Raw genomic sequence first — 8,518 nt, 5'->3', positions numbered from 1 at the left:
ATACCTAATACCTAGATTGTACCAATAAACTCAATAAAAAGAAAAAAAGAAAGAAAGGAGGGCTGGCGGTGTTGGTGGTAAAATGCTTGCTGTGTGGGGACACTTGTCACCGTCACGGGGGCGTGTGGCAGTGAACGGTGACCGCTGTGCTTCGGGGCCAGAGTTGTCCTTGTAGCTGGGTCTTCAACACCAGGTTGTTTTGCGGATTGCAGCTGCCAAGTGGCTCCGCTTTAGCCTTGTGAGTTATGGCCGGGTTCCTTGTCCTGTTCGGATCTCACTTCTCTGTCGCCAGGACTTAGTGAGCGATCCGGCGTGGGAAAGTCCTGGCCCCCGCGGGCTGCACTGTTCAGGGGAGGCGCGGGCCCTTCCCTCATTCCCCGTGGATGCGGTGTGTCTCTTCTTCTTCTCTCTCACGTATTTTGCTTGGGGCTGGTAGTGCACACATGTGATCCCAGCTACTCTGGGAGGTGAGGCCGGAGGGTGGACAGTTAGGGTCGGTCTAGGCAATTTATTGAGACCTTGTCTCAAAATAAAGTAATAAAAAGAGCCTTTTCTGGGTTTCGTTCCCAGCCTCACACTCACAGAACTGGTCACCTGCGACTGCTGCTTCTCAGCGGGTGACCGGCAGCGCCCACAAGCGCCTTTTCACCTCCTCCTGCACCATCGAAGTCCCTGTCCCTGCTTCACGCAGCCTCTCCTCCGTGAAGCCTGCCGGCCTGAGCTGCTGCCTTCTTTTCTGGAGCAGAGGTGACCACGACTGAGCAGCCCTGGGACTCTGAATGAGCTCTCATCTCTCTGTGCTTCCTAGGAGAGGACTTGCAGTGTGGAGCGGCCATCGAGCTTGGTGCTCACGGGCGCTGGCAAGAACAGGAGGGGGTGGACAGAAGCGAGTTAGGGTTTGGGGAAGAGCTGGGTCTGTGGCTTGTGCCTAGATGTCCCCCCAAGCCTCCTGCGGTCCTAGGTGGGGCTTTTCAGAGGTGGCTGGATCTGCAGTGTGTGACCCCGGGGTTAAGGGTGTGTGATTATAGATCAGTCCACTGATGGGTTGAGCGCCGCCCTGATCCCGGCGTCCAGGTAGAGTAGAAAAGGGGCAGAAAGGAGCTGCTAAGGCCCCTCGCTGGCTCTCCCCTGCCCGCCTGCCATGGACAGTTTCTCCTCTTCAGTGCGCCCTTTCCATCCACCCTGCCTTGGAGCGAGCCAACTCTGAGCTGAAACCTCTGCGGTCTGTGAGCTCTAACTTTGGGTGTCAGGTATTTTGTCTTAGCAGTTAGAAAAATAACTAAGCCGTAGCGTGTGTGCAGGGCTCTCCTGAGCTCTAAAGTGTGGGAGAGGTGGCTCTGGAGGTGGAGCTGGGGAGAAGATGGGAGAGGAACAGCGGGTGGGGGAACTCGGCTGGGATGAGGACAGGGGAGGCCAAGGCACTAGGCAAGATGGGATGCACCTGGGGAAGTGGGGGTCCTGGGCCCCAGGCTTCATAAGCAGCTGAGAGGTCTGGATTCTAGGTGTGACAGAAAGGTGCTGAAAGCTAAGTAACAGTGAGATTTATATCGATTTTTTTAAAATCCTGGTACTGGGAGAGTAAACCCAGGCTTTGTACATGCTCCACAGTTGGTCCACCACTGAGCTACCTTTTTATTTTGAGACAGGGTCTCAGTCTCAGTAAGTGGCCCAGACTGAGTCTTGAGCTTGCCATCCTCCTGCCTCAGCCTCCTGTGTAGGATTTGTATAAAAGCCATTACCAGACAGCTTTGTGGAGAGTGGAGTAGAAGGGGTTGGGGAATAAGGACGGATGCGTGGAAGCCACGGAGGAGGTTTTCTGGATGCCCAGGTTTCAGCAAAGAAATGGGTACAGCGTCTTACAGATTGCTTCGTACCACCGCTGTGCGTGCTGTGGTCCTTACGCCAGCCGGGGGTGCGGTCTACAGTGTCATGGGATTGCAGCAGTTTGGGTCTTTTCTCACTCCCCTCCTTAACAGTTCAGTTCGTCTTATACTCTCTATAGAGTATCATTCTCAGGGAATTTCTGATCATTAATAATGCATGTGGTACATATCTGCAATCCCAGCACTGCGGAGGCTGAGGCAGGAGGGTTGTGCGTCTAAAACCAAGGCCAGCCTGGGTGACAGAGTGAATTTGAGGCCAGCCGGAGGAAGACCCTGTCTAAAAAAATAAATAAAAGCAGAGCTTTGTATTATTTTCAGAATCTTATTGTAAAATAAGGGCTGGGGATTTAGCTCAGTGGTTCCTCCACCTGCTTTGCAATCCCAAGGTCCTGAGTTTGATCCTTGGTACCAAAAAAAAAAAAAAAAATTTGAAAAAAAAAAAAAAAAAAAAAAAAAAAAAAAAAACTTATTGTAAAATAAGACGATGATCATTTTTAAAACAAATTTGTACTTTAGAGAATCACTCATGTACAAATCTAGAAACTGAACATTGTATATATATGCAAATATAGATGAATTGAATATAAAATAGAATTGGGTAGTTGTTTTGAGCAACAAAGGGATCATTTTTTTTTTTTTTTTTTTACCAAATGCCCATATTTCTAAGTTTGGACCTCACTGTTGAAGGCAGTGTCAGGCAACAGTCATAGACCAGTCAGATAAACCAATGGGAAGATGGTGCATGAGAAGACCATCACTGGAAACTCACAGTGGTTTTCTAAGATGAGGGTGACAGGAAATATAAATTAAAACATCAGTGTGGTACTGTTTTACTCCCATTATTCTGATATGTCGCTGGGGGGATGATAGGTAGGTAGGTAGGTGGAGCTAGAGCGAGACCTTTCCACAGAGATCGAACCATGCTGGGGATGGACCAGAGCCTGGTGGATACCAGGCAAGTGCTCTACAGTGGAGCTACACCCAGCTGGCCTGTATGCTGGCAGAGTCCCTGGCATTTCCCGGGAAAGTTGAGGCTAAGAGTGTCATGTGACTCAGCAGTTCTCCCAAGTCCATAGCCAGCTGACCTGCTCTGGTCCGTTTGCCCTGAGGTAAGTACAGAAATTGAAAGAAAGCCCTGAAGATGGGTGTGATGGTGCGCACTTGTAATTCCAGCACTCAGGAACTGAGGCAGAAGGATTGCTGCCTGGACTGTTATCTATCTCCCGGTCTTGAGCCCTGATCTCTTGCCTAGGGGCTATGACGCAAGGTGAAAGACACAGAAATAAGACTTAAACAGAAATGTGGGGATCTGGGATCATCTGACCTGAGCTAGCAGTAAAGATACCAGGCACCCACGACCTCCACTATTTATTGATGACAAGTGTGAGAAGAAACAGGGCAAGGTGTTTGTGAGACACCTGGCGATAGCAGTTATCACAGGCAAGGCTTGTAAAGGGGGGCAAGGCCTTCCTGCAGGAGGAACAAAGGCAGACCAAGACTGGGTCATAATTAACCAGTGGCCCTTCAGCTCAGTGGGGGAAAAGAATCTAGGGAAAGGAATTTAGTTGGAGCCACACTGTCCTGAGCTGCAGTGTTATCTCAGCCGGGGCCCTGCAGCTTCAGAGACGAAGACTTAGGTCTCTGTTACAGCTATTAGCAGAGGGGCTGTGCTTGCCTGTGCACCATCTGATGTGCCCACATGAGTCTCGTAGGCTTTGGTCAGATTCCTAACACAATGCAGCTGACGCTGAATTATGGGGAAGCAAGAAGCCTGTGCCACTTACAGCCTGCCAGTAAATGGCAGAGGGGTCAGCTACAGGCTACAAACAGTTCAGGCCAGCCTGAATGTCATGTGAAGACCCTGTGTCAACACTCCTCCCCAAAAGAAGGTACATGATGAGAAAAGTTTATAGCCACCTGACATCGTTCAGATACCAAAGGAAGTGATTTGTGGTGGGGTTTTTTTTTGTTGTTGTTGTTTTGTGTTTTTTTTTTTTTGGTACTGGGGATCGAATTCGGGGCCTTGTGAGGCAGGTGGTGGAACCACTGAGCTAAATCCCCAGCCCGTAATTTTTCTATTTTACAGAATTATCAATCTGTGATGGATTGAAAATTTTAAAACCAAAGTGGGTGTGATTTGTCAAAGATAGTTTAAGAAGTCTGCTTCTCTCAGGCCATTGCTTCTTCTTTTCTTTTCTTCTTTTTTTCTTTTTTTTTTTGAGACAGGTTCTGGCCGTGTAGCCCAGAATGGCCTCGAACTTGCAGGATCTTCCTGTCTCAGCTTCCTGAGTCCTGGGATTACAGGTGTGTGCCACCATTCCTGGTGATTACTTCTTAAATCTGCTTTGTGCACACGTTACCTGCAGGTGTTGTGAAAACACAGGTTCTAGTTCAGAATTTGTGTTTCTAGTAAGCTCCCTGGGGAAGTGGGTGACATTGAGCCTGCCGCTTGCTCTGGGGACCCGAGTAGGATGCGGGAGGGAATTCACAGCAGCGCCTCTGTAACTGCAAGAGTGTCACAGGGCTGGGGCTCAGCTCTGGTAAAGCACCGGGCCAGTGGGCATGAGGCTCTGGTTCAATGGAAAAAAATCCTGAGTAGGAAAATGAATTAACTTATCATGTTAAAGACATCAGTTGGAGAGCTGCTTAATACAGAGATATAGAGGCGTGTAGGTTGACAGAGAGGCACAGATACACATAGACCACGTATGGTAACAGCAGCAACACACATCACCAGGGATGATTTACACAAAAGTAATGTTAAGCAAAATGTAAGCACAAGAATATATAAAGAATCACAGTATTCATCTAGAGCTCCAAACTACACAAAATAACACCGGACACACAGGAAGGTACATACATTAGTCAGGCCACCAAGACATGCCTTGAAATGCTAGCGGCAGATTCAGGCAGTTTGGAATAGCTCCGTCTTGGAAACAGCCCCAGTGCCCATCCCCTGCCCTGCGCCTCCCCAGACAGGATGTGTCATCAGCTCTAGTCAGCCGAGATGGGCGCTGCCGGCTGTCAGTGTGATGTCACGAAGCAGCCGCACATGGTGTCCGCCCACACTGGACACTGGACACGGTGTGGGACCCTAGGCCCACAGGGACCTGAGCTCTTATTTCCCCACAGAGCGGGTCATGCGGTTTGTTTTGTTCTGTTTGTTTTTTTGAGACAGGGTCTCACCATGTAGTTGATGCAGTTTGTTTCAGCTCCGTGTTCACGGTGACTTGGCAGAGCAGGGCTGTGGGGAATAACGGGGCCGACTGTCGGTCGTCGTCTTGTGGCTTTTCTGGTCTTGAGGTGCTGGGGACAGCCCCCCAATAGCCTCCTGCCCAACTGTAGACTACATCTGCAGGTCGGCAAGAGCGGGTGACGCTCTGGGAAAATAAACCCAAACCATCGCCAGTGTGTAACGAGCTCCTGAGCTGTGAAGGGACCCAGATGATGTTTTGTCTCGGGCAAAGCTGTAGCAGACTCAGGACCTAGCACCAGTGCTGACTGTTAGCTCCGAAGTCGGTGGTACTGTTAGTGCTCGTTACTTCTGACCTCCTCTGAGCTGGCCGGACACACTCGTGGTTAAGGTGGGGCACAGCTGGGGCGAGGCAGAGAGAGCACTCGATTTGGGGTCAGGTCCCAGGATGAGTCGAGGCTCTCTCCACTGCTGTGTGACCCGGTGGGTCGCCGCGGCTCTGACTCAGTCTCATCTATAAAGATGGTGACGGTAGCCCACAACGGCCATCTGTGGCCATGTCTATCTCCGAAGGGCTGATCGTTTAATCCTCTCAGAGCTCTGAGGCTGATGCTAACATCTACAGAGGGGGAAACTGAGGCCCATGGGGTCAGAGGTCTTCCTCAGTGGGAGACCTTAAAGTGGGGCTGGGAGTCCAGGGTGCTGGCCAGTGGCTCCCAGCTCCTTGGTGGCCCTAACAACTTCTTGTCTCGAACAGGGACGTGAGCCAGGTGTAGTGGCACACGCTTGTAATCCCAGCACTCAGGAGGCTAAGAAGGCAGGAGCATCACTGTGAGTTGGAGACCAGCCTGGGCTACATAGTGAGTTCCAGGTCAGTCTTAACTATGTAATGAGACCCTGTCTCAAAAAACCAAAACAAACAAACAAACAAAAAACAGGGACGTGAACCCCAGTGTCAATAAAATGTAAGGGATATTAATTTTTGTCACTAGAGATGAATGTATTGTTTTAGATAGGAGTCTCTCTAAATATACCTGATTGTCAAAGTTTGTTGGAATTATTAAACATGCTTTTCTTCATCCAGGAACTTTAAAAAAAATCAAGAATCATAGTTAAAATGAAAAGTGAATTGAAAAAGAGGACTTTAGATTTAGCTCAGTGGTGCTGCCACCTGCCATGCGAGCACAGGGTCCTGAGTTTGGTCCCTGATACAAAAAAAAAAAAAAGAAAAAGAAAAAGAGGACGTTAAGTGGATGTTCTTTAAAGCAACCCTCTGTGAGGCTTCTCTTGTATTTAGAACAGGATATTTGCGTTTGTATTTGAGAGTGATATTTCTTTTTTCCCTTCTTTCCGCCTTCCCCCTCTTTCTTTTCTGTCATGGGTATTGAACCAAGGGCTTCACACTCAGCTGTATCCCGAGGACTTTCTTTAATTGTATTTTGAGGCAGGGTCTTGCTAAATTTCCCAGGCTGGTCTTGAACTTGCAAATCTCCTGTCTCAGCCCCCTGAGTGCTGGGATTACAGGTGTGTGCAGTCAGCCAGGCTGAGAGTGACATTTCAGAAGCGCAATGTCAAGCCAAAACTCTGTGAACTGTCCACTGTTATCAGGAGCGATTCTACATAAATTTTGGGGAAAAATAATTTCGTAAAGTATGACTATAGTGGTCTAAGGCCCAATGTTGCTTCTCTCGCTGTGGCATGTGGAAACACAACTCTGTTTTGCCTCTGGCCACAGCTGAGGCCTCAAAGGTCGGTAAGGCTGTGGCACTCAAAGGCAAGATATCACCAGCCTAGGCCATCCTGGTTCTTCAGAACCCAGTAGTAAAACAAAAGAGAAAGGTTTAGCTCATCCCGAGTCCTGAGGTGGGAACGCTCTCCTTCTGTCCTTATCAGCATGAGATTTGCATCAGCACAGGATGAGATGTGAGATCCCCGGATGCTCCCTCCGTTTACTGTGTGTCCCCCAATAAATGACGGCCAGCTCGGAGAGTCCTTGTCTTTGCCCACTCTGAGGCACTGACCTTCCGGCCCCCCACATGCTTCGAAATTACACGAGACTCTGTTGACTTTTGTTCTTTAGCCCCTGCTGTCCCCCTTTATAGGTAGTCAGAGGAAATCAGCCTCCGATACACAGGCAACAATGTGAACTAAATTTGAAGAAACAAAAGACAAAATAAGAGGGTAAAAATAGCAGTATATATGTAGGGAGCCGTCCAACTTCTAGGCAAACTGATACAGTAGGCCTTGGAGATGCTACCTCTTCCGTGAGAGGAACGTTTCACACTAAGTCAAAACTAAAATGTTTCACTCATCCATGTACTTAAAGATTGATTTGTTCATTTTTCTTTTTTCTCCTTTCTTCCTTTTTTTTAGTGCTGGGCGGGGGGGTTGTGTTAGCTTTCTATTACTCTGACAATGAACCTGAGGAAAAAACCTTAAAGGAGGGAAGTTTTTTTTGCATCAGAGGTCGAACTCTGGACCTTGTGCTTGTGACACAGGTGACAGAACCACTGAGCTAAATCCCTGGCCCGGGAAGCTTTATTTTGAATGATGATTTCGGTGGTTGGTGGCTCTGTTGTTTCTGGCCCTGTGGTGAAGCAGGCATCATGGCAGAAGGGTGTGGCAGAGCACAGCAGCTCACCTCATGACAGCCAGGTGGAGGAAGAAGAAGGAAGGGGCTAGGAACAAGGTACGTCCCCAAGCTCATGCTGCAAGTAGGCCCCACCTCCTGAGTCTTCATTACCTCTTGACAATGCCGTTGGACTAAATCCATTAATGGATTAAGCCACTGGTGAAATTAGGGCCTCACAATCCTGGCACCTCAAAGTCCCACTGAACACATGAGCGTTTTAGGGTTCATCTTAGATCTAAACTGTAGCTTGGCTTAAACCAGGGCCTTGCACATCCTTAGCCCTTGGTCTATGACTGAGCTACCCTGCCCTCTGGCCTGCAGATTTTGAAATTTTGATCATCTCCTCTGTGCCTAGCACTCTAGGAGGATCAGCATTGGCCAAGATGGGTGCACTGGGCCTTTCCTGTCAGGAAGTTTGCTTTTCAGTAAGGGGCACTGGGCAGACGCAAGTGAAATCATTTGAGATGGTGGTGAATGCTGTGAAATGCCTCTGTCTTGGGCTCTCTCTCTGTTCCCCTCTTCTAAATCCTTCATACTGGAGGAGGCGGGACACCTGTGTGAGCAGCCCTGTGGCCGGGACCCAAGTGCTGAGGAAATGTCACCCCTACCAGTAGTCAGCAGTACCTTGAAGCTCGCCTGTGACCCTCCTGCCCTCTGCACTGCAGACCAGGAGAGCCGGGTGGGACCATCAGCCCTCAGAGCGTGTGCCAACGTAACCGCTGGCTGTCAGAGGCTGACCAGCTGGGGGCTTCGCTGCACAGCCATCGGGAACCCCTGCAGCGCTGCGCTCTCTGGTTCAGTGGTCCTAAC

The sequence above is a fragment of the Fukomys damarensis genome, unplaced genomic scaffold, assembly GCF_012274545.1.
Source record: "Fukomys damarensis isolate Sample0158 unplaced genomic scaffold, DMR_v1.0_HiC HiC_scaffold_11, whole genome shotgun sequence".
Taxonomy (NCBI): Eukaryota; Metazoa; Chordata; class Mammalia; order Rodentia; family Bathyergidae; genus Fukomys; species Fukomys damarensis.
The sequence above is the reverse complement of the archived record's forward strand: the minus strand, read 5'-3'. Positions refer to the sequence as shown.